The 19,757-nt window shown below is 47.3% G+C and overlaps 1 long non-coding RNA gene and 1 pseudogene across 1 annotated transcript in view; one reads left to right on the forward strand and one right to left on the reverse strand.

The window, feature by feature from the left end:
- The window catches only part of LOC139275877 (uncharacterized), a 155,061-nt gene that overhangs the window by 14,106 nt on the left and 121,198 nt on the right, over positions 1–19,757 (reverse strand). The gene's annotated exons all lie outside the window — the stretch shown is intronic.
- LOC139276595 (U2 spliceosomal RNA) lies at positions 18,159–18,397 on the forward strand (annotated as a pseudogene).

Here is a 19,757-nt window from a genome sequence, read left to right on the forward strand (position 1 = left end):
GCCATGTATAATGCAAGTTCTGTTTAGTAATGTATGTTGCAAAGAAATGTAACGGTACTCTCTGTATTGTATACTGCCACTATACTTTACCATATAATGCCACATGTAGCGTAATTTGATGACAGTATTACAATGTGTACTGGAGTATATTGAATTGTGCCTTGAAATGTAAAGCAACCAAATGTATTGAACGGAACTGCGGTCAGCATCCAAATGTATGGTATGGAATTGCTGACCGCATTCAAATGTACTGAACTGCTCTCCAATGATTGTGCAAATTGTTCAATGAATAAAGTATATTTTAAAATAAAACAAATATTGTTGCTTCATGTATTTTCCAGTTGTGTAACTGCGCAAGTGTTTTTGCGCAGTTCCACAAGAAATTTGCCCCAAGTGTTGTCTGGGTGTGTGACTTCACAAGTGGGGATTTTGCACCATGTGTGCCCCTCGGGTGTGTAACTGCACAAGTGGGGATTTTGCCCTGCGTGGCATTCGGGTGTGTTACTGCAAGTGGGGAATTTGCCATTTACGGGAGTGTGCCCGATTTGTACTGTGCCAAATACTGTGAATATTTCCCCCGGGACTTCTATGCATTCAGACCCGCTTATTGCGATCAATTCATTTCTTAGGCTTTAGACCGTTGCCTTACCAGGTGTACGCTTTGAAAGGGAAGTGGGTAAAGAATTGAAAAGAGGACACATATATTATGCGTGAAAATGGCAGGGAATGGATTATACAGCGAGCTTTGTCAGAGAGCCTGAACAACACAATGGGCAGACTGTGCTGTAACATTCTGAATGCGCGTGTAGTAAAGTTTTAGTTTGTCGCTGCACTGGGGCCGTATATTAAATCTAGGAGAAAGTGCAAGAAAATGTCCACTGACGAAGCTCGCTGGAAAACTTTAACAATGTCCCACACTCTGAACTGCACATAATATGTGTTTAGTCACCGTCCTCAGACCCGCAGTCACCGTACATTGGATGCTCTGATAACGGTCTGCCAAATTGTCAATCTTGTACTTCTGTGGCTGCAGTCCAACTGAGGCCGCAGCTGCAGCCACCTGTTATTATGCTGGGGTCAATTTATGTTTATATCCGCTGACTGGAATCGCTGCTGTTAAAACAGGGAACATAATAACATTAGAAAATAGGAGCAGGAGTGGACCATTTCTGCCATTCAGTAAGATCATGGCTGATCTGATTAGGGACTCAGATCCACCTCCCTGCCCGCTTCCAAGTAACCCTTTATAGCCTTATCGCTCCAAATTCTATCTATCTATCTCCGCCTTACATACAATCAATGACCCAGCATCCAAAGCTCTCTGGGCAGAGAATTCCATGGAGCTACAATCCGCTGAGGGAATAAATTCCTTCCCATGTCAGGTTTAAATGGGTAGCGATTTAATCTGAGATTGAGGAACTCAAGAGGATTACAAAGGTTGGAGAACTGTAAAACACCTTTGCGATTCCCCGATGCACTGGTGAGAAACAATCAAGACGAACATCAAGAAGTTCTTCATCCTCACAGGTGTTCAGGAGGTGAGAGGGAGACAGAGGGAATTGTCCCAACTCCAGAAGAGTATACAAAACCTGCTCCTGCTGCATTCGATGAGGGTCGATGTCGCAGAGGAATTCGAAGAAGTGAAGGGCCAGCAAGCCTCAATCTTTACATCACTGGCCTCCAAAATCATCTTCCGCACCAGTATCCGCTCCGTCGAGCAGGATGAGATGTGTTCGTGTTTGTCTTCCAACAGACACACAGGTGGAGCTCTGTGATCACAAGTATAAAGGAAGAATACGGTTCTGTGACGTCTTCGCAGCGTGACATGCTGAGGATCAGCAAACCCTTCTATACCAGGCTGTATGACGTCAAGCCTATAGATCGCGCGGCCTCCCAGTCTTAGACGACAGCGAGCAGGAGAGTCTGGACTACCCGCTAACTCTGGACGAGCTGACAAAGGCCGTCCGGTTCTTCGAGACGAATAAAACTCCCGGAAGCGACGGCTTACCGGTCGAGTTGTATTAGGTTCTGTGGGAGTGGATGGGCCCAGACCTGCAGTCAGTGTACAGGGGTATGCTTCTGGCCGGCAGCATGTCAGAATCGATGAGAAAAGTCATCATCACCCTCATCTACAAGCAGAAGGGGGAGAGGGAGGAAATCAAAAACTGGCAGCCCATTTCCCTGCTAATTTGGACTACAAGATCCTGTCAAAGGTCATCGCCAACAGGGTCAAGTCTGCTCTTAAGCTGGTGATTCACCCGGAACGGACCTGTGCTGTGCCCGGCAGGAAGATTTCTGATAGCCTAGCACTACTCAGGGATACGATCGCCTACTTGCGGGACAGGAGGGTGGACACCTGCTTAATCAGATTAGACCAGGAGAAGGCCTTTGACAGGATATCCACATGTACCTGATGGACGAGCTCTCCAAAATGGGGTTTGTGAGCGTATCCGCAATTCGATCCAACTGCTCTACATTGACATCAGTAGCGCAGTTCTAATCAACGGATGGGAAATTGAATGCTTTCCAATCAGATCTGGAGTCAGGCAAGGCTCTCCGCTCTCCTCTGTCTTGTTTGTGTGCCGTGTCGAGCCCTTTGCCGAGTCCATCAGGAAGGATGCGTGCATTAGAGGTGTGATGAACCCTGGCAGTGGAGGCGATCAGGTCAAGACCTCCCTGTACAGGGATGACGTCACCAACTTTTGCTCGGATCAGTAGTCGGTCCACAGATTGCTCACAATCTGCGACCAGTTTGAACTGGCCTCAGGAGCGAAGGTCAAACGCAGCAAAAGCTCTTTGGCAACTGGGCCGACCGATCCTTTATTCGCTTCACCGTTAAGCCAGATTACCTGAAGATGTTGATAATATTGTTCGGAGCGGAAGGGTCAGACGGCAAAAACTGGGAAGAGCGTATCGCCAAAGTGAAACAAAAACTGGAATGGTGGAAGCTGCGCTCCCGCTCCATTGCAGGAAAGAACCTGGTCATCAGGAGTGAGGTGCTCTCGGTGTTTTTGCACTTGGCGCATGTCTGGCCCATTTCCTGTGCCGTGGTAGTCACCCGGGCCCTCTTCCACTTTGTCTGCAGGTCCAAAATGGACCTTGTCCGCAGAGACACGATGTACAAATCTCTGGTCAGTGGAGGAAAGGATGTTCCGAACATGGCCCTCATCCTGATTACCAGCTTTGAGTGCAGTTGCATCAAGCTGTGCACATACCCACTGTACGCAAATACCAAGTGTTGCTACGTGCTGAGGTTCTACCTGTCACCGGTGTTGAGAAGGAATGGTCTGGCCATGCTGCTGTAAAACGTTCCCACTAGTTCGACCATGCCTGTCCACCTGTCCTTCGTGGAAAAGATTTTCAGAAAAAAACACTTTGACCACAGGCCATAAAGCAGCGGTTGGCACATAAGGTCCTGGACACCCTACGAAAGAAGGAGAGAGTGGACCCTGTCAGGTGGTTCCATGAGCAGACTGTCGAACTCGTTTGACATAACGTCTCATCGCCAGAGCTTTCACACAAACACCAAGACGTAGCTTAGTTGGCCGTGAGGAGGGCCCTACCCATCACATCATTCATGCACAGCATGGGTTTCAGAGACACAGCACTCTTCCCTTGAGTTGGTTGTGGTGCGGACGAGACTGTCTTCCATCTCCTTCCTGATTTCCCCTTTGTAAAGCAGGTCTGGAAGGAGATCAGTGGTTGCTGTTGAGGTTCATATCAAGCAGCTCCGTTACACAGGATTCCGTGCTCTACGGGCTGTTCCCAGGGACAAACGCTGAGAGATACCATCTGCTGCTGGAGAGCCATCAACTCGGTGAAAGGCGCACTTTGGTCTTGCCGAAACTTTCTGGTCTTCCAGAGCAAGGAGATGTCCACGTCTGCGTGTTGCAGACTGGCGCAATCCAAGATCCAGGTGTTCGTGCTGAGAGACGCACTAAAAATTAGTGCAGTCATCGCAAAGGCACGGTGGTGAAGAGCCACAGTTTAAAACCCTTCCGCCACAGTAAGCCCCTCGAGCTGGACTTGTAAACTTTTTGTATACATAGAACACCATGATCTGAAAACACCTTTGTTGTGCCATGTATAATGCAAGTTCTGTTTAGTAATGTATGTTGCAAAGAAATATAACGGTACCCTCTGTATCGTATACTGCCACTATACTTTACCGTATAATGCCACATGCAGCGTAATTTGATGACAGTATTACAACGTATACTGGAGTATATTGAATTGTGCCTTGAAATGTAAAGCAAGCAAATGTATTGAACGGAACTGCCGTCAGCATCCAAATGTATGGCATGGAATTGCTGACCGCATCCAAATGTACTGAACTGCTCTCCAATGTATTGTGCAAATTGTTCAATGAATAAAGTATATTTTGAAATAAAACAAATATTGTTGCTTCATGTATTTTCCGGTTGTGTAACTGCGCAAGTGTTTTTGCGCAGTTCCACAAGAAATTTGCCCCAAGTGTTGTCTGGGTGTGTAACTGCACAAGTGGGGATTTTGCCCTGCGTGGCATTCGGGTGTGTTACTGCAAGTGGGGGATTTGCCATTTACGGGAGCGTGCCCGATTTGTACTGTGCCAAATACTGTGAATATTTCCCTCGGGACTTCTATGCATTCAGACCCGCTTATTGCGATCAATTCATTTCTTAGGCTTTAGAACGTTGCCTTACCAGGTGTAATCTTTGAAAGGGAAGTGGGTAAAGAATTGAAAAGAGGACACATATATAATGTGCGAAAATGGCAGGGAATGGATTATGCAGCGAGCTTTGTCAGAGAGCCTGAACAACACAATGGGCAGACTGTGCTGTAACATTCTGAATGCGCGTGTAGTAAAGTTTTAGTTTGTTGCTGCACTGGGGCCGTATATTAAATCTAGGAGAAAATGCAAGAAAATGTCCACTGACGAAGCTCGCTGGAAAACTTTAACAATTTCCCACACTCTGAACTGCACATAATATGTGTTTAGTCACCGTCCTCAGACCCGCAGTCACCGTACATTGGATGCTCTGAGAACGGTCTGCCAAATTGTCAATCTTGTACTTCTGTGGCTGCAGGAATGGACCATTTCTGCTATTCAGTAAGATCATGGCTGATCTGATTAGGGACTCAGATCCACTTCCCTGCCCGCTTCCAAGTAACCCTTTATAGCCTTATCGCTCCAAATTCTATCTATCTATCTCCGCCTTACATATAATCAATGACCCAGCATCCAAAGCTCTCTGGGCAGATAATTCCATGGAGCTGCAATCCGCTGAGGGAATAAATTCCTTCCCATATCAGGTTTAAATGGGTAGCGACTTATTCTGAGATTATGTCCCCTCGTTTTAGAATCACCGATGTGTGGATATATCCACTATGGATTCACCATGTTAAAACCCCTCATTAACACGTTTCGAGAAGATCACCTCTCATTATTCTGAAATGTATTGAGTATCGGCCTAACCAACTGAACCCATCTTCATAATTCAACCCCCTCATCTCCGAAGTCAACCTCGTGAAGGATCTCTGAAATGTCCCCAGTGCAAATATATCCTTCGCTAAATACCGAAACCAAATCTGTACTCAGTACTCTAGGTGTATCCTCCCCAATACCCGATACAGTTGCAGCAAGACTTCTCTGCATTTAAGCACTAGCCCCCTTTCAATAAAGGCCAGCATTCCATTTGCCTTCCTGATTACTTGCTGTACCGGATACTAACTTCTTGTGATCCATGCACAAGGCCCACCAGGTCCCTCTGCACTGCAGCACATTGCAAGTTTTCTCCATTTAAATTCTAATTTGCTTTTCCATTTTTTCTGTCAAAGTGGATAACCTCACATTTTCCCACATTATACTCCATTTACCAAATTGCTGCCAATTCACTAAGATTGACTGTATCCCTTTGCAGATTGCTTGTGTTCTGATCACAATTTCCTCTCCCACCCATTTGTGTATCATCAGCAAACTTAGCTCCGATACACTCGGTCCCTTCATCCAAGTCACTAATATAGATTGTAAATATGTCAGACCCTAGAACCGATCCCTGCAGCACCCCACTAGTTAACCTAAATGGTCCCATTTATCCAAACTCTCTGTTTTCTGTTATTTTACAATCCTCTATCCATGTTAATATAATATCTCCAACCCCTTGTGACGTGAATTTATCTAATGCCTTCTGGAAATCCAATTACTCCACATACACTGGTTCTTCCTTATCCACCCTGCTCGGTACATCCTCAAAGTACTGCAGCAAATTTGTCAAACGTCATTTCCCCTTTCAAAAAACTATGCTGAATCTGCTTGATTGAATTATGCTTTTCCAAATGTCCTGCTACTGCTTCTTTAATAATGGACTCCAGCATTTTCCCAACGACAGATTTTAGGAAAACTGGTCTGTGGCGTCCTGCTTTCATTCTGCCTCCTTTTTCAAATAGGGGCGTTGCATTTGCGCTTTTCCAATCCACTGGGACCAGCCCAATGTCCAGGTAATTTTGGGAGATTACAACCAATGCATCCAGTATCTCTGCAGCCACTTCTTTTAAAACTCTAGGATGCAAGCCACCAGTACAAAGGAACTTTCCACCATTAGTCCCATTATTACATCAAGGATTACCTATTTAGTAATATAGTGACTGTATTAACTTGCTCCCACCCTTTTGCCCCTTGATTATCCTCTATTTAGATGTTTTTAGTGTCTTCTACCGTGAAGACCAAAACAACATTTTTGTTCAATGTCTCTGTCATTTCTATGTTCCGCTTTATTATATCCAATGAATCATCCTCTAAGGGACCAACATTGATTTTAGCCATTTTTTTCCTTTTTATATACCTGTAGAAACTCTGGTCTCACACTCGGCTTGGCCACATTGTAAGCCCTTGTTTTCAATTTGGCACCATCCCATATTTCCTTAGTTAGCCACAGATGGTTAACGATTCCCTCACAGTCTTTCCTTCTCATTGGATTCATTATCATAGGCAGTCAGTCATATTGAGGATGACTAGCTTCCACACCAGGAAGGGATGAGTTCATCGGTATTTCAATGAATGATCTAATATTCCAGGTGCCGAACTACATGTTGAAGGGTGCAAGATGCCTGTGCATGGATTTTGTATTAACGTCTGTAGGCCGTTGCACACCGGCCACCTCACGACCATGACAGATCGAGGTCTTGGTTCAATGCCAAGGATTAACCAAGACGACTGGAGACCAGTTCTGCTGCACGGGCCTAGTGGGAACAGATATCGCAGTGTGGGCTGGCACATGCTGACACTGGACCCGAACTCACGTTTCTCCAAGGCCCAGATCACATCGCTCTGCAATCTTTCACCGCTCCTGCTGTACCTGCCCATGCTCCAATCACCAACCTGGGTATGGTGACGTCCAATCCAGTCACCCTCTTCACAGCTGTGGCCCATAGAATCATACAGCACATGAGACAATCGTTCCTGTTCTGGCTCTTTGAAATAGCTCTCCAATTCGCCCCACTCACCTCTTCTCTTTCCCCATGGCCATGCAAAGTTTTCCTTTTCAAGTATATGAGCCAAATTAACATTTAAAGCAGCTTGTCACGTCGTCTTCTTTTGTCATGGTAATAACTACATTGGATACAGTACCGTGTAAGTCCCTGTATACTCGGCCTTGTAAACAGTTGGACTCTGTTCAAAGTTATTTCTGGATGTGAAACTGTTGCATCTTTTTAATTAACTTGAAGGTTCAAATGATTGACATTTAGTCTGTGGACTTTTAGCTAATTCTTCAGTTATTTGGCTTTTCACCTCACAAAGTATTTTTATTGGACTTTGAGCTAATTATTTGCAGATCCATGACTGTATTGTGCTCTGATCAGCCGTACAACCAGACACAGCACAAGTTACCATGTGTCCCTTTGTGTGCTGCAACAGTGGCCAGTACCGCTATCACTGATACGACTGGCAACACTGTTTCAGCTTAAGGAATATGTGGTCCAGTAAATGCAGAGTGCCATACAATCAGACCTAATGTTAATGTTGAGGGGAAATTGCATTCCAACGCCCTTGATTGTCTGAGCTGGGCAGGATCAGGCTTGGCTGCAATTGCTCATGTACCGTTGCTCGCTTGGGGCTCAGATGCTGCTTCCTCTGCCGAATTGCGTGGGTAAAGAGAACATTTCTTCATCTTCGCTTTAAGATAACATGCTGCTTCTGTGAAGAACTCCATCCAGAGGTCTACTGAGAACTGACACAATTCAACAAACAGTATGTTTGGATGATGAGCAGCATTGGCCATGTGTATGAAAGCCCCACGTTGGCTGATGACATGTTTGACATTGTATTAACTGATTTTCCATTTATCCTCGCGAATTTAGCGACATGTTTGAACAAAGTACATGTAAGTGATAATTCCGCACACTCTGTTGCACAGAGGTCAATATTCACCAGGGTGCCATTGACCAATGACGAATGTCATTCGAGATGAAGCATCCACATCATCAGACCCGAGAGCACATCATTGACCACTGCCCTCCGAGGGAATTCTCAGCCAGCCTATAAGATACCCAGCTGTTCGACAAGAATCATTCGAATATAATTGTTCAGCCACACTAGATTTGTTGCCAACACTGTTAGTATGCAATGGTAATTACTGGTTGCTGTTTGCTGAGGGTACTGGAAGGGGAATTGGGCCAATAATAATGCAAGTCTGTGGGGATGTCAGTACTGCTGATAGAGAGTGTTACTGCGAAAAAATATCCTACCAATCCACACCAATGCAAGTAAGCAGTCATTCATCATCACTTCCATTTTCTGCAAAACTCTAGTACCTGCAGTAACGAAGTGGATAGAGTTGGGATGGAACATCGGCAATATTCCTTCAAAAAAATATCCTGAAAACTGAATAGCAGCGAGTGGAAGTAACAGTGGATTCATCCACTCAGAAATCTGAGTCTCACCGATCTCATCACTGCAGTGAGTTACGCTGATAATTGATGGAAATAATCAACAGTATTCCGATGGGTGGTACAAATTCGGTGCACAGAACATCTCCCCTCCACAGAAGTAGTAGACCACAAATTGCTGATCAACATAACAGACCCGAGGACTAGGAAGGTGCTGGCCCCGGACAGTCAGTATCTGAACAGTATCACCAACCGTTCCCCCTTCTCCCTGATCCCGCACGCTCCCGCCTCTGGACAGCCCAGCACATGGACAGTGATTACTGGTCTGGTCATAACAACAGCCAACCTCCCTCCACGTGCACAGCCCAGTCCAGAAAGGTTGATTACGGTCCGCACCACACCAAGAGCAGGTCCCCCCTCTCACCCCCTTCCATTGGACAGGCCATTCCTGGGACAGTGATTAGGGCCTTGCTCACTCCAAGAGCAGGTCCACCCCACCTCCGGACAGCACAGTCCGAGGACAGTGATTAGGTCCCTGATCACACCAACACCATTCCTCCCCTCTCCCCCATCCACCGGACAGCCCATTCCCGAGAAAGTGGTTAGGACGGCGATCACACGAACACCAGGTCCCCCCTCACCCTCCCCCTCGCGGACAGCTCAGTCCCGAACAGTGATTAGGTCCCTGATCAAACCAACAGATTGCCTCCCATCTTCCTCCCCCAGAAAGCGCAGTCGCGAGACAAACATTAAGACTAAGAAAAACAACCATTGCCCTCATTCGCCGATCCCCTGGTGAAGAGCTCAGATACCTCCGCCCCACTTCCCCCGCCTCCCCCGCATCCGCGACTGATCGACAAATGTTTAAAATGCCCTCCCGCCTCCCCGTCACCTTGCTGGATGGAAGGTGGCTGATGGATTATCCTCTCCATCGCAGCAGTAGCAAAGTGGTGAGATTTGTTCCTGTGATGCATTTTATGCAGATTATTAGCGATCAGTGATTGTTATTTCTGCATAAGGTTCAACAAGAATAAAGTTTTAATCGGAAAATCCGGCAATTGCCGACAATGAAAGTGGGTCCGAAATATAATCTCCCGCTGGATACAGGGATTGTGTGACATTGAATGTGGGTCTGGAATATTATCTCCCGCTGGATACAGGGATTGTGTGACATTGAATGTGGGTCTGGAATATTATCTCCCGTTGGATACAGAGACTATGGGACATTGAATGTGGGTCTGGAATATCTTCTCCCGCTTTATACAGGGACTGTTGGACATTGAATATGGGTCCGGAATATTATCTCCCACTGGATACAGGGACTGTGGGATATAGAATGTGGATCTGGAATATAATCTACCGCTGGAAAGAGGGGCTTTGGGACATTTAATGCGGGTCCGGAATATATTCTCCCACTAGATACAGGGACTGTGGAACATTGAATGTGGGTCCGGAATATATTCTCGTGCTGGATACAGGGACTGTGGGACATTGAATGTGGGTCCGGAATATAATCTCCCGCTGGATACAGGGACTGTGGGACATTGAATGTGAATCTGAAATATATTATCCCACTAGGTACAGGGACTGTGGGACATTGAATCTGGGACCGGAGTTTAATCTCCCGCTGGATACAGGGAATGTGGGACATTTAATGTGGGTCCGGAATATAATCCCCGCTGGATACAGGGACTGTGAGACATTGAATGTGAATCCGGAATATATTCTCCCACTCGATACAGGGACTGTGGGACATTGAATGTGGGTCCGGATTTTAATCTCCCGCTGGATACAGGGACTGTGGGACATTTAATGTGGGTCCGGAGTTTAATCTCCCGCTGGATACAGGGACTGTGGGACATTGAATGTGGGTCCGGAATATAATGTCCCGCTGGATACAGGGAATGTGGGACATTGATTGTGGGTCCGGAATATAATCTGCCGCTGCATACAGGTACTGTGGGATAGAGAATGTGGATCTGTAATATAATCTCCCGCTGGATACAGGGCTTGTGGGATCTTGAATGTGGGCCCAGAATATAATCTCTCGCTGGATACAGGGACCGTAAGGCATTGATTGTGTGTCCGGAATATAATCTCGCGCTGGATACAGGGGCTTTGGGACATTGAATGTTTGTCCGCAATATAATCTCCCGCTGGAGACAGGGACTGTGGGATATAGAATGTGGATCTGGATTATAATCTACCGCTGGAAACAGGGGCTTTGGGACATTGAATGTGGGTCTGGGATATAATCTTCCGCTGGATACAGGGACTGTGGACATTGAATGTGGGTCCGGAATATAATCTCCCGCTGGATACAGGGACTGAGGGTCTTTCAATGTAAATCCGGAATATATTCTCCCACTCGATACATGTACTGTGGGACATTGAATGTGGGTCCGGAGTTTAATCTCCCGCTGGAGACAGGGACTGTGGGACAATTAATGTGGGTCCGGAATATAATCCCCGCTGGATACAGGGACTGTGGGACACTGAATGTGGGTCCGGAATATAATCTCTCGCTGGATACAAGGACCGTGGGGCATTGAATGTGGGTCCGGAATATAATCTCCCGCTGGATACCGGGACTGTGGGACACTGAATGCGGGTCCTGAATATAATCTCCCGCTGGATACAGGGTCTGTGGGACATTGAATGTGGGTCCGGAATATAATCTCCCGCTGGATACAGGGACTGTTGGGACATTGAATGTGAGTCCGGAATATCTTCTCCCGCTGGAAAGAGGGACTGTTGGACATTGAATGTGGGTCCGGAATATAATCTCCCGCTCGATACAGGGACTGTGTGACACTGAATGTGGGTCCGGAACATAATCACCCGCTGGATACAGGGACTGTGTGACAGTGAATGTGGGCCCGGAATATAAACTCCCGCTGGATACAGGGACTGTGGGACATTGAATGTGGCTCCAGAATATAATCTCCCTCGGGATATAGGGTCTGTGGAACAATGAATGTGGGTCCGAAATATAATCTCCCGCTGGATACAGGGATTGTGTGACATTGAATGTGGGTCTGGAATATTATCTCCCGTTGGATACAGAGACTGTGGGACATTGAATGTGGGTCTGGAATATCTTCTCCCGCTTTATACAGGGACTGTAGGACATTGAATATGTGTCCGGAATATTATCTCCCACTGGATACAGGGACTGTGGGATATAGAATGTGGATCTGGAATATAATCTACCGCTGGAAAGAGGGGCTTTGGGACATTTATTGTGGGTCCGGAATATATTCTCCCACTAGATACAGGGACTGTGGAACATTGAATGTGGGTCCGGAATATATTCTCGCGCTGGATACAGGGACTGTGGGACATTGAATTTAGGTCCGGAATATAATCTCCCGCTGGATACAGGGACTGTGGGACATTGAATGTGAATCTGGAATATATTATCCCACTAGATACAGGGACTGTGGGACATTGAATCTGGGACCGGAGTTTAATCTCCCGCTGGATACAGGGAATGTGGGACATTTAATGTTGGTCCGGAATATAATCCCCGCTGGATACAGGGACTGTGGGACATTGAATGTGAATCCGGAATATATTCTCCCACTCGATACAGGGACTGTGGGACATTGAATGTGGGTCCGGAGTTTAATCTCCCGCTGGATACAGGGACTGTGGGACATTTAATGTGGGTCCGGAGTTTAATCTCCCGCTGGATAAAGGGACTGTGGGACATTGAATGTGGGTCCGGAATATCATCACCCGGTCGATACAGGGTCTGTGGGACACTGAATGTGGGTGCGGAATATAATCTCCTGCTAGATACAGGGACTGTGGGACATTGAATGTGGGTCCGGAATATAATGTCCCGCTGGATACAGGGAATGTGGGTCATTGAATGTGGGTCCGGAATATAATCTGCCGCTGCATACAGGTACTGTGGGATAGAGAATGTGGATCTGGAATATAATCTCCCGCTGGATACAGGGCTTGTGGGACCTTGAATGTGGGCCCAGAATATAATCTCTCGCTGGATACAGGGACCGTGGGGCATTGAATGTGTGTCCGGAATATAATCTCGCGCTGGATACAGGGTCTGTGGGACATTGAATGTTTGTCCGCAATATAATCTCCCGCTGGAGACAGGGACTGTGGGATATTGGAAGTGGGTCCGGAATATAATCTCCCGCTGGAGACAGGGATTGTGGGTCATTGAATGTAGCCCCAGAATACAATCTCTCGCTAGAGACAGGGATTGTGGGACATTGAATGTAGGTCCGGAATATAATCTGCCGATGGATACAAGGACTGTGGGACATTGATTGTGGGTCCGGGATATAAGCTCCCTCAGGATACAGGGACTGTGGAACATTGACTGTGACCCCGGAATGCAATCTCACGCTGGAGGCAGGGACTGTGGAACATTGACTGTGACCCCGGAATGCAATCTCACTCTGGATACAGCCATTCTGGGACATTGAATGTTGGCCCGGACTGTAATCTGCAGCTGGAGACAGGGACTGTGCGACATTGAATGTGGCTCTGGAATATAATCTCCCGCTGGATACAGGGACTGTGGGACATTGAATGTTGGCCCGGAAAGTGATCTGCCACTGGAGACAGGGACTGTGGGATATTGAATGTTGGCCCGTAATATAATCTCCCGCTGGATACAGGGACTGTGTGACACTGAATGTGGGTCCGGAATATAATCACCCGCTGGATACAGGGACTGTGTGATAGTGATTGTGGGCCGGAAATATAAACTCCCGCTGGATACAGGGACTGTGGGACCATGAATGTGGGTCCGCAATATAATCTCCCGCTGGATACAGGGACTGTGGGACATTGAATGTGGGCCCAGAATATAATCACACACTGGATAGAGGGACCGTGGGACATTGAATGTGGGTCCGGAATATAATCTCCCGCTGGATATAGGGACTGTGGGACATTGCATGTGGGTCAGGAATATAATCTCCCGCTGGGTGCACGGACTGTGGGACATTGAATGTGGGTCCAGAATATAATCTCCCGCTGGATACTGGGACAGTGGGACACTGAAGGTGGGTCCAGAATATAATTTTCCGCTGGATACAGGGACTGTGGGACATTAAATGTGGGCCCGGAATATAATCCCGCGCTGCATACAGGTACTGTGGGATATAGAATGTGGATCTGGAATATAATCTACCGCTGGATACAGGGGCTTTGGGACATTGAATGTGGGTCTGGGATATAATCTCCCGCTGGATACAAGGACTGTGGACATTGAATGTGGGTCCGGGATATAATCTCCCGCTGGATACAGGGACTGTGGGTCCTTCAATGTAAATCTGGAATATATTCTCCTACTCGATACAGGGACTGTGGGACATTGAATGTGGGTCCGGAGTTTAATCTGCCGCTGGAGACAGGGACTGTGGGATATTGGAAGTGGGTCCGGAATATAATCTCCCGCTGGAGACAGGGATTGTGGGTCATTGAATGTGGCCCTAGAATACAATCTCCCGCTAGAGACAGGGATTGTGGAACATTGAATGTAGGTCCGGAATATAATCTCCCGATGGATACAGGGACTGTGGGACATTGATTGTGGGTCCGGGATATAATCTCCCTCAGGATTCAGGGACTGTGGAACATTGACTGTGACCCCGGAATGCAATCTCACGCTGGGTACAGGATTCTGGGACATTGAATGTTGGCCCGGACTGTAATCTGCAGCTGGAGACAGGGACTGTGCGACATTGAATGTGGCTCTGGAATATAATCTCCCGCTGGATACAGGGACTGTGGGACATTGAATGTTGGCCCGGAAAGTGATATGCCACTGGAGACAGGGACTGTGGGACATTGAATTTTGGCCCGTAATATAATCTCCCGCTGGATACAGGGAATGTATGACACTGAATGTGGGTCCGGAATATAATCACCTGCTGGATACAGGGACTGTGTGATGATGAATGTGGGCCGGGAATATAAACTCCCGCTGGATACAGGGACTGTGGGACATTGAATGTGGGTCCGCAATATAATCTCCCGCTGGATACAGAGACTGTGGGACATTGAATGTGGGCCCAGAATATAATCACACGCTGGATAGAGGGACCGTGGGACATTGAATGTGGGTCAGGAATAAAATCTTCCGCTGGATACATGAACTGTGGGACCTTGAATGTGGGCCCAGAATATAATCTCTCGCTGGAAACAAGGATCGTGGGGCATTGAATGTGGGTCCGGAATATAATCTCCCGCTGGAGACAGGGATTGTGGGACACTGAATGTGGCCCCAGAATACAATCTCCCGCTGGAGACAGGGATTGTGGGACATTGAATGTAGGTCCGGAATATAATCTCCCGATGGATACAGGGACTGTGGGACATTGATTGTGGGTCCGGGATATAATCTCCCTCAGGATTCAGGGACTGTGGAACATTGACTGTGACCCCGGAATGCAATCTCACGCTGGGTACAGGGATTCTGGGACATTGAATGTTGGCCCGGACTGTAATCTGCAGCTGGAGACAGGGACTGTGCGACATTGAATGTGGCTCTGGAATATGATCTCCCGCTGGATACAGGGACTGTGGGACATTGAATGTTGGCCCAGAAAGTGATATGCCACTGGAGACAGGGACTGTGGGACATTGAATTTTGGCCCGTAATATAATCTCCCGCTGGATACAGGGAATGTGTGACACTGAATGTGGGTCCGGAATATAATCACCCGCTGGATACAGGGACTGTGTGATGATGAATGTGGGCCGGGAATATAAACTCCCGCTAGATACAGGGACTGTGGGACATTGAATGTGGGTCCACAATATAATCTCCCGCTGGATACAGGGACTGTGGGACATTGAATGTGGGCCCAGAATATAATCACATGCTGGATAGAGGGACCGTGGGACATTGAATGTGGGTCAGGAATAAAATCTCACGCTGGATACAGGGACTGTGTGACATTGAATGTGGGTCCGGAATATAATCTCACGCTGGATACAGGGACTGTGGGACATTGAATGTGGGTCCGGAATATAATCTCCCGCTGGATACAGGGACTGTGGGACATTTAATGTGGGTCCGGAATATAATCTCCCGCTGGATACAGAGACTGTGGGACATTGAATGTGAGTCCGGAATATCTTCTCCCGCTGGAAAGAGGGACTGTTGGACATTGAATGTGGTTCCGGAATATAATCTCCCGCTGGATACAGGGAATGTGGGACATTGAATGTGTGTCCGGAATATAATCTGCCGCTGGATACAGGTACTGTGGGATAGAGAATGTGGATCTGGAATATAATCTTCCGCTGGATACAGGGACTGTGTAACACTGAATGTGGGCCCGGAATATAAACTCCTGCTGGATACAGGGACTGTGGGACATTGAATGTGGCTCCAGAATATAATCTCGCTCGGGATATAGGGTCTGTGGAACAATGAATGTGGGTCCGAAATATAATCTCCCGCTGGATACAGGGATTGTGTGACATTGAATGTGGGTCTGGAATATTATCTCCCGTTGGATACAGAGACTGAGGGACATTGAATGTGGGTCTCGAATATCTTCTCCGGCTTTATACAGGGACTGTTGGACATTGAATGTGGGTCCGGAATATTATCTCCCACTGGATACAGGGACTGTGGGATATAGAATGTGGATCTGGAATATAATCTACCGCTGGAAAGAGGGGCTTTGGGACATTGAATGCGGGTCCAGAATATATTCTCCCACTAGATACAGGGACTGTGGAACATTGAATGTGGGTCCGGAATGTATTCTCGCGCTGGATACAGGGACTGTGGGACATTGAATGTGGGTCCGGAATATAATCTCCCGCTGGATACAGGGACTGTGGGACATTGAATGTGAATCTGGAATATATTATCCCACTAGATTCAGGGACTGTGGGACATTGAATCTGGGACCGGAGTTTAATCTCCCGCTGGATACAGGGAATGTGGGACATTTAATGTGGGTCTGGAATATAATCCCCGCTGGATACAGGGACTGTGGGACATTGAATGTGAATCCGGAATATATTCTCCCACTCGATACATGGACTGTGGGACATTGAATGTGGGTCCGGAGTTTAATCTCCCGCTGGATACAGGGAATGTGGGACATTTAATGTGGGTCCGGAGTTTAATCTCCCGCTGGATACAGGGACTGTGGGACATTGAATGTAGGTCCTGAATATCATCACCCAGTCGATACAGGGACTGTGGGACACTGAATGTGGGTGCGGAATATAATCTCCCTCGGGATATAGGGTCTGTGGAACAATGAATGTGGGTCCGAAATATAATCTCTCGCTGGATACAGGGATTGTGTGACATTGAATGTGGGTCTGGAATATTATCTCCCGTTGGATACAGAGACTGTGGGACATTGAATGTGGGTCTGGAATATCTTCTCCCGCTTTATAGAGGGACTGTTGGACATTGAATATGGGTCCGGAATATTATCTCCCACTGGATACAGGGACTGTGGGATATAGAATGTGGATCTGGAATATAATCTACCGCTGGAAAGAGGGGCTTTGGGACATTTAATGCGGGTCCGGAATATATTCTCCCACTAGATACAGGGACTGTGGAACATTGAATGTGGGTCCGGAATATATTCTTGCGCTGGATACAGGGACTGTGGGACATTGAATGTGGGTCCGGAATATAATCTCCCGCTGGATACAGGGACTGTGGGACATTGAATGTGAATCTGGAATATATTATCCCACTAGATACAGGGACTGTGGGACATTGAATCTGGGACCGGAGTTTAATCTCCCGCTGGATACAGGGAATGTGGGACATTTAATGTGGGTCTGGAATATAATCCCCGCTGGATACAGGGACTGTGGGACATTGAATGTGAATCCGGAATATATTCTCCCACTCGATACATGGACTGTGGGACATTGAATGTGGGTCAGGAATAAAATCTCCCGCTGGATACAGGGACTGTGTGACATTGAATGTGGGTCCGGAATATAATCTCGCGCTGGATACAGGGACTGTGGGACATTGAATGTGAGTCCGGAATATCTTCTCCCGCTGGAAAGAGGGACTGTTGGACATTGAATGTTGGCCCGGAAAGTGATATGCCACTGGAGACAGGGACTGTGGGACATTGAATTTTGGCCCGTAATATAATCTCCCACTGGATACAGGGAATGTGTGACACTGAATGTGGGTCCGGAATATAATCACCCACTCGATAAAGGGACTGTGTGACATTGAATGTGGGTCTGGAATATAATCTTCCGCTGGATACAGGGATTGTGGATATTGAATGTGGTTCCGGAATATAATCTCTCTGCCTTTTGGCTAAGATCATGCTTAACTGACCTGACAGGGGAGTAGCCACCATGACCTCCGGGTGGTTCTCCCTGGATCAGGAAGGTATATGCTTGCTTTTTTGGAAACAGGAGGTGGGTGGGGTGGCTTGACCCATCCACCTCCACGGAAGTGTGTGCGGGACCTGACCCATCCACCTCCATGGCGCGAACCTGGTATTGCAGTACTTCCAGGAACGGTGCAGTGGCTCTAGGCCTTTTGGCTAAGAGCATTGGCGCAGAGTGATACTTGGCGTGTGCAAGGTGACCTCTGGCGTTTGTGATTTGACAAAGAATTGGAACGATTGGCTACGAATTTCAAAAAAATATATATATAATCTCCCGCTGGATACAGGGACTGTGTGACACTGAATGTGGGTCCGGAACATAATCACCTGCTGGATACAGGGACTGTGGGACATTAAATGTGGCTCCAGAATATAAACTCCCTCGGGATATCGGGTCTGTGGAACAATGAATGTGGGTCCGAAATATAATCTCCCGCTGGATACAGGCATTGTGTGACATTGAATGTGGGTCCGGAATATAATCTCCCGCTTTATACTGGGACTGTTGGACATTGAATGTGGGTCCAGAATATTATCTCCCACTGGATACAGGGACTGTGGGATATAGAATGTGGGCCCAGAATATAATCTTTCGCTGGATACAAGGACCGTGGGACATTGAATGTGGGTCCGGAATATAATCTCCCGCTGGATACAGGGACTGTTGGACACTGAATGTGGGTCTGGAATATAATCTACCGCTGGATACAGGGACTGTGGGACATTGAATGTGGATCCTGAATATAATCTCCCGCTGTATATAGGTACAGTGCAACAGTGAATGTGTCCGGAATATAATCCCCCTCTGGATACAGGGATTGCATGATACTGAATGAGAGCCAAAAATATAATCTCCCGCTGGATACAGGGACTGTGGGACATTTAATGTGGGTCTGCAATATAATCTCCCGCTGGATACAGGAACTGTGGGACATTGAATGTGGGTCCGGAATATAATCTCCCGCTGGATACCGGGACTGTGGGACACTGAATGTGGGTCCGGAATATAATCTCCCGCTGGATACAGGGTCTGTGGGACATTGAATGTTTGTCCGCAATATAATCTCCCGCTGGAGACAGGGACTGTGGGATATTGGAAGTGGGTCCGGAATATAATCTCCCGCTGGAGACAGGGATTGTGGGTCATTGAATCTGGGACCGGAGTTTAATCTCCCGCTGGATACAGGGAATGTGGGACATTTAATGTGGGTCCGGAGTTTAATCTCCCGCTGGATACAGGGACTGTGGGACATTGAATGTGAATCCGGAATATATTCTCCCACTCGATACAGGGACTGTGGGACATTTAATGTGGGTCCGGAGTTTAATCTCCCGCTGGATACAGGGACTGTGGGACATTGAATGTGGGTCCGGAATATCATCACCCGGTCGATACAGGGACTGTGGGACACTGAATGTGCGTGCGGAATATAATCTCCTGCTAGATACAGGGACTGTGGGACATTGAATGTGGGTCCGGAATATAATGTCCCGCTGGAGACA

Source organism: Pristiophorus japonicus, chromosome 11 (assembly GCF_044704955.1).
Source record: "Pristiophorus japonicus isolate sPriJap1 chromosome 11, sPriJap1.hap1, whole genome shotgun sequence".
Taxonomy (NCBI): domain Eukaryota; kingdom Metazoa; phylum Chordata; class Chondrichthyes; family Pristiophoridae; genus Pristiophorus; species Pristiophorus japonicus.